The sequence below is a fragment of the Mytilus trossulus genome, unplaced genomic scaffold (genome assembly GCF_036588685.1).
Source record: "Mytilus trossulus isolate FHL-02 unplaced genomic scaffold, PNRI_Mtr1.1.1.hap1 h1tg000265l__unscaffolded, whole genome shotgun sequence".
Taxonomy (NCBI): Eukaryota; Metazoa; Mollusca; class Bivalvia; order Mytilida; family Mytilidae; genus Mytilus; species Mytilus trossulus.
The window spans coordinates 253,624-260,397 of NW_026963323.1; the positions used below are offsets into that span (position 1 = coordinate 253,624).

Below are 6,774 nucleotides of genomic sequence, written 5' to 3' on the forward strand. Positions count from 1 at the left end.
CAGCATTCAACTGTGGTTACCCTGTTGAGGATAGTATACACTATTTTTTAGAGTGCGCTTTTCACAACGTAGCAAGAGAAATACTGTTTTCAAAATTAGAAAGTTACGCTATATCCATTAAGCTTCTGTTAGCTGGTGACGGTGACCTTTCCTTTCAGCAAAACAAAGACATGTTTGAGTCCTTACAATCTTATATCAGAATACCACAAAGATTTAAAACAATCAATTAACATTCTAAATTTCTACTTTCAACAACCTTTCACTCCAGTCAAGTTGTTTTATTATTATTCCTTATTATATTGTATTTTTTTTTCTCTTTTTTTTCTAATTTTTGTTTGAAGTACTATGTTTTTTCCCCTTTTTCGCCATTATCTAATCAGTGTACTTTGTGTTTATATTTATATATATTGGGAGAGGACGGCTCTAATGTTGTTATTACTTGTGTCCAATCCCTTTTGCTACTTTTGCAAATAAAATATGTTTAAATTAAACTGTAGTGTATTTATGTTCTAATGACACAGACAGACGCAAAAAAATAATGATAGAAAACGAAAAAATAACAGATTTTGGAAAAAGGCCGGTAGGTTAAAAAAAATGTCCTGTCCCCAAGTACCTATGCTCACTATTAAAGCAATAATTTGAGAAATATATATTAAGTGTTATACAAATGTGTGAATATTATGAGTCCAGGTAATTCGATCAACTTGATTTATGTATGAAAAATTATATTTGTTATCTGGTCATGTCCCGCGGTTTTTTGTAATGTTGTTAAAATAACAGTGTAAGTTAAGACCAAAAAGTATACCAGGAAAATACTTTATTATCTGTACATGTACTAGTTAATTTCTGAAGATCATATTTCAGTCATTTATTCTGTAATTCACATCCTTTAAACAATTATAACAGCATATATTATCTCAATCTATCAATTAGGATACATTATTTTATTTGGTTTAATAATATATTACTGGTATTTAGTGCGATCGTGCACCTTTCGGTTGCCTCGAGTGTTTTCTATGTAGCAATCTTTAACTCGTCATGTTGCGGGATTTTCAAATTCGAAAAGAAGAAGAACAGCATGATTTTCGACTTGGTGACTGTATTACTTATAGATAATTATACATTACATCACCTTACACAATCAATTTATTTTTTTATGATTATTCTGATATACATGCCCCATATATTTTATTCCCAAAACCTTAATATAAAAAGGAGATGTCCGGGTCAGGTCGTGCAACCCAATTATGATCAATTATTCCATTCATTTATTGTTTATTGTGAATAATTACAAACTGCGCTGAAGTTTTAAAGATTATTGGATAATTGACTTGTTCTATAGGTACATGTACCTAACTTACCGGGTGACAATACAAGTTGTACCCTAATATTGCCTATTGGTATAAATTTAAATGCTTAGTGATATATAAAAAAGAAGATGTGGTATGATTGCCATTATGGACTTTGCTCATTGTTGAAGGGTTGTACACTGACCTATAGTTGTTCATGTCTGTGTCATTTAAGTCTCTTGTGGATAGTTGTCTCATTGGGTCAATGGGACAACTGTCCAGAAGAGACCAAAATGGCCAATGAGACAAGAGACCAAAATGACTGGGACATTAAATAACAACTATATAGGTCACCATACAGCCTTCAACAATGAGCAACGCACATACCGCATAGTCAGCTATAACAGGCCCGATAAGACAATGTAAAACAATTCAAAAGAGAAAATTTAAGATATGTGCATAGTTCATATTATTGTTTATATGAAGATTAATAAGATTAAAGTAAACAATGTGGTATGTTTCCAAAATAAAAGCTATCCACCAATGACCAACTGATGTCGATGCAATTACTAGCCATACAAATGATACATACATGTTGGTCACCATACTTCCTTTATTTATATTATGACTATTGAGTAAATTTTTGCAAACATTTCAAACCTGTACATGTACATGCTGTTTATGTACATAGTACTACAGTTCAGTGACTCAAGTTTAAAATGCATAAGCTTAAGGTCATAACAGAATTTAAACTTACTATCATATTTGTATAAACATCATGATGAATATTTACATTCTCTAAAAGAGTTTTAATTTTACTTAACTAATACAGAAGATGATGGATTCCCCAACAGAAATCTTGATGACGGATCAAGGTGAAAAAAATTGAAGAATTGCATCAATAGTTACAGAGAATCGATTTGCACGCAGAAACAGGTGCTCAAAGATAAGGGAATACAACAGCCATCCATGCTCCTTCCATGTAAAGGTATTATATTGTATATCATGTGTAATATATATATTGTCTACATTTTTCTGAATTTATGATTTTTAAAAATCTTTCAAAAGATATAAATGTACATAGTCATGTCAAATGTGTCATGTCATTCAAATAGAGATGTGCCGTTGTCTTTGATAAAATACACATCATGCAGAGGTACATGTTTGCCTTTTTAGTGTTATCAGCTTATATACTTGCTTAGTCTTGTTAAAATCTATAAATGTACCTTATATGTACATGTATGTTGAAATGTCTGTCAGAATATATACATATACACGTAATCATAAAGTTTCATAGAGCCAAACATTGTAATTAATTTTTGGGGCCCATTATAGCATTTTGTTCAGTGTGAGCCAAGGCTCCATGTTGAAGGCCGTACATTGACCTATAATTGTTTAATTTTATAAATTGTCATTTGGATGGAGAGTTGTCTTATTGGCACTCACACCACATCTGCCGGTCTATATCTATAATATATATATATTAAGTATTGCGAAACCTGTACACCCTTTCCTTTGCTTAGACTAAGTTTAACAAATATAATATGCAATGTTCATGATATATACTAGACTTGCTTGAAATTTTTTAAATTCAACTAATTATCTCCTGGCAATGCACATTTAGTTACGGAATTTTTCTGTTTTATTTTGTAGTAAGCAGCTGTCCGTGATGCTTATAGGCATACACGATCTAGTCTGGGCATGTAAAACAGCAGCTGGTTCTATTTTGAAGTAAGCTATTTAGTAATTACATCAATTTGACATGATTAGACCAAGTCTTGGGATAAATTAATAGTCTCATTGTCATGATTGTACTAGCTTGTTATTGTTTATATATTTTATGGAAAATACTGTTAGTTGAGGCCTGCAAAAATAAATTTATAAGGTGATGAAGTGTGGTTGCCAATGAGAGTACAGACATCTAACAAATAGCATGAATAGAGTCATGGGGGATTGAATTCATACTCTTTTTACTATTGAGTGTCACAAAAAAAATTGCAGGAAAAAAAAACAACAACAAAAAATAAAAATAATTGTGTATTTAGTACAATAAGCCAAATCAAACAATGACTGACTTAAATCTTGTTTGAAATTTTTCACATGAATTTCTATTGATTAAATATTACTTTATAAATCAAATAATAAATACATATAAGGTTAAGTTGAAAGGGCAGTAATCCAGTTTCTTATTTTTTTGTTGGTTATATATTGTATACAGCTGATTGTACTATTTACAAATACTTCTCATATGTCAAAAGAAAACAAAATTGCTGTACCTAATCTTGTGATTTATATTGAAATTGATAAAGACAACAAACTCAATAATGAGTTATTCCAATAACAATCTCCCAAGGGGAAAAGGGAGTGTTACATTATTTTATACCTCCATAGTGTGCCCAAAGACACATCAAACACTCACTAAAATATAAGTCTGAACCCCTCAGGGGATCACACATCAAATGATAAAAGTTGTATATATTGTACACATTAAGACCAAACAATGAAAGTAGGAGTTTTTAAATATAAACTGATACAAATCAATAAATGTTTTAATGTTGATGAATAAATCACAATGTGTAATATGTGTAATAAATTGTAATGTCAGCCAACAATAGTAGAAGGGTTTTATGTTTAATGATTCATGCCTTTTTTTGTTCATCTTTATATCTGTTCTGGTCAGGAAAGTTGTTAATGAAGTTAATGAACAATCAACTCAAAAATAGATACACATGTGCCTTATGTTATAATCTTTCTAATGATAGATTAATGGTTTTGACCCCAATTTCATGGTCCATTGAAAATACAAAATTTATCACAACTTCTAGCTATTCTTTTAATAGAGTTATTCCACAAGATATTTTTGGGTCACTCTGACATTAGAATATTTTTTAAATACATATGTATATGATTTGATTACAACTGCATTAAGATAGAATAATTGCATGCAGAATATTATTTCTTTTGTCACATACATTTCGTAGATATCACTAGTCAATTTAATAAAACTAAACATTTTTTAATTACTTTATTACAGAATCTACAAAATAGAGCTAAGGTCCTTTAAGCCAAGAAACTGCTAGTATCTGAAGAGGACAATTTAAGACAGGCCATGAAAATTGATTAAATGTCAAGTGGGAACAGTGATTCTGTAAATAAACTCGCCTGATCACAAAACTTCAGATTTGACTGTCACAAGATTTTAAATCTTACATGGATAGACTAAAGTCATTTACTAGACTGTAAATACTAGAGACAGCTGAATGCACAAGGCAAAAAGCTGAGGTCTAAGTGAATCAGAGAGGCCTTGTCACAAGAAATGTACAGAACTTGCATGGTTTTTTTTCCTTAAGGGCATATGACAAAAAAATTGAGAGATGTCAATGAAAATTTCTTTGAATTTAAAAAAGGGCCAATTCAAAGGTACACTTTTGGAATTTGCAAGAACAAAAATACCTTCATGTTTACTTTTGAATTATAGTTGACAATCTTCACTTTGAGGGGAACCTCTGAAAATAAGTCAAATGGAGGGGTTTGCCAGGTTTATTGAAATCAATTATTTTTGAAAGTAAAACAGATGAATTATTGCTCTTTAATTTCAACATTTGCATTTTACTATAAATATTATTTATAAGTGCAGCATATCGGTGACATCAGATTATGGTATTGTGTTTGGTTAAGCTACATATTTCTTTTTACGTAAACTTTCTGTTGCCTTTACTGGTTAATAAAATGCTGAATAATAATTTGAGTGTGGCTCATTTCAGTGTCTAGTATTTGCTGTCAATTTTTGTGATGATTTTACCATATTATTTATAATGGCTTGGCCAAAGGGAGATAACTTTTTATATTTTCACATTAAAATGCTGGATAATAATTTGAGTGTGGCTCATTTCAGTGTCCAGTATTTGCTGTCAATTTTTGTGATGATTTTACCATATTATTTATAATGGCTTGGCCAAAGGGAGATAACTTTTCATATTTTCACATTAAAATGCTGAATAATAATTTGAGTGTGGCTCATTTCAGTGTCTAGTATTTGCTGTCAATTTTTGTGATGATTTTACCATATCATTTATAATGGCTTGGCCAAAGAAAGATTACTTTTTATATTTTCACATTAAAATGCTGAATAATAATTTGAGTGTGGCTCATTTCAGTGTCTAGTATTTGCTGTCACTTTTTTCCTGTAAAATTTCACCATATTATTTATAATCGCTTGGTCAAAGGGAGATAACTTTTTATATTTTCACATTAAATCATCTGCGAAGAGGATTATGTAAAATGTGAATTTTATGGTTCAATAAAAGCAAAATAAGTTACTGCCATTCATTATCAATCAATTTCAATAAAAAATAAGGCTCAAAGAACTTTTATATTACTTATATTAACAATAACAATGTACACATGTGTTGACGTGTTAATACACAACATCAGAGTGGGTGTGTCACCATAAAATGTAAACATTGAAAATAAAACTGATACTTTTAACTAATCAGGAAACAGTTAATACACCACATATATTTTTAAACCTATAAACTTATTATTTTCTTCAATTGTTTAAGTTCATTCAGTATTGATAAATTTTTGATTGACATTACATAATTTTGTTAATAAAAGTTTATTTGTGTGCTATTTTATTTAATTGTACATATTTGAAATATAACATTACACCTTATTATTTTTATTCTTGCATACAGCACTTGGAATGAAATCTCATACCATTTTAATTAAAATGTTCCAGCAGCAGGATTGTTTTTGAATTTAGCAATTATGTTGATTATGTAAATAACGTAATGTTTTTTGTTTTTTGCTTTTTGAAGTTTTTAAAATTGACAAATAATGCTAGCAAGGGACATTATTATTATTTATCTTTTTATGATGCCAAACTTGAAATTTTAAAGTGGCTATGTTTGCTATTTGTTATAACCCTATTGTTATGATTCTGAAACCATCTATACAAGTAAGCATTTTGATTTGTCACTTACCATTATTTTATTGATTAGTTTGAATTTGATGAGGTTCTTCGATGTAGAACTGGACTTATTTAAACAAAAAATGTTTTTTTTTAATTGTTTGATAGTAAAATTGTATTTCAAACATTTGACATTTTATTTAATTTATCATCAAAACAACTCTTATTTGTCAGTATCTGAATAAAATTAATTTGTTAGATACTTAGTTTCTTTTATTGAAGTATATACAAAGGGAGATAATTCAAAATTGTTTTTTATTATTCTGACCTGATGAGAAGACATGAAAATAACTAGGCTCAAGACAGGATGACAATTAGAAAATGCTGGAAATTGTTGTGTATGGTAATGCTTTGTCCAAAAGTTTTTGTTATCTCCTGTATTATTTATTGCTGCAATTGTCAAAATCCAAATCACACATAGAGATAGCCTTGTCCTATAGTTTATATCTGGTGTTTGTGTTTTTTGTATGTCTTAGATTCTAACCCTTCAAGTTCTTGTACACATTCAGATGC

General features: G+C 29.6%; 1 long non-coding RNA gene across 2 annotated transcripts; it reads left to right on the top strand.

Annotated features, from left to right (window-relative positions):
• Nucleotides 1-913: 913 nt before the first annotated feature.
• On the top strand, nucleotides 914-6,459 carry LOC134701752 (uncharacterized). Of its 2 annotated transcripts, XR_010104200.1 has the most exons (4): nucleotides 914-1,093; nucleotides 2,122-2,277; nucleotides 2,943-3,020; nucleotides 4,324-6,459. It is a non-coding gene; the product is annotated as an uncharacterized LOC134701752 (long non-coding RNA). The 2 variants fall into 2 exon arrangements; XR_010104198.1 differs by lacking the exon at nucleotides 914-1,093 and having other exon boundaries at nucleotides 1,754-2,277.
• Nucleotides 6,460-6,774: the final 315 nt, after the last annotated feature.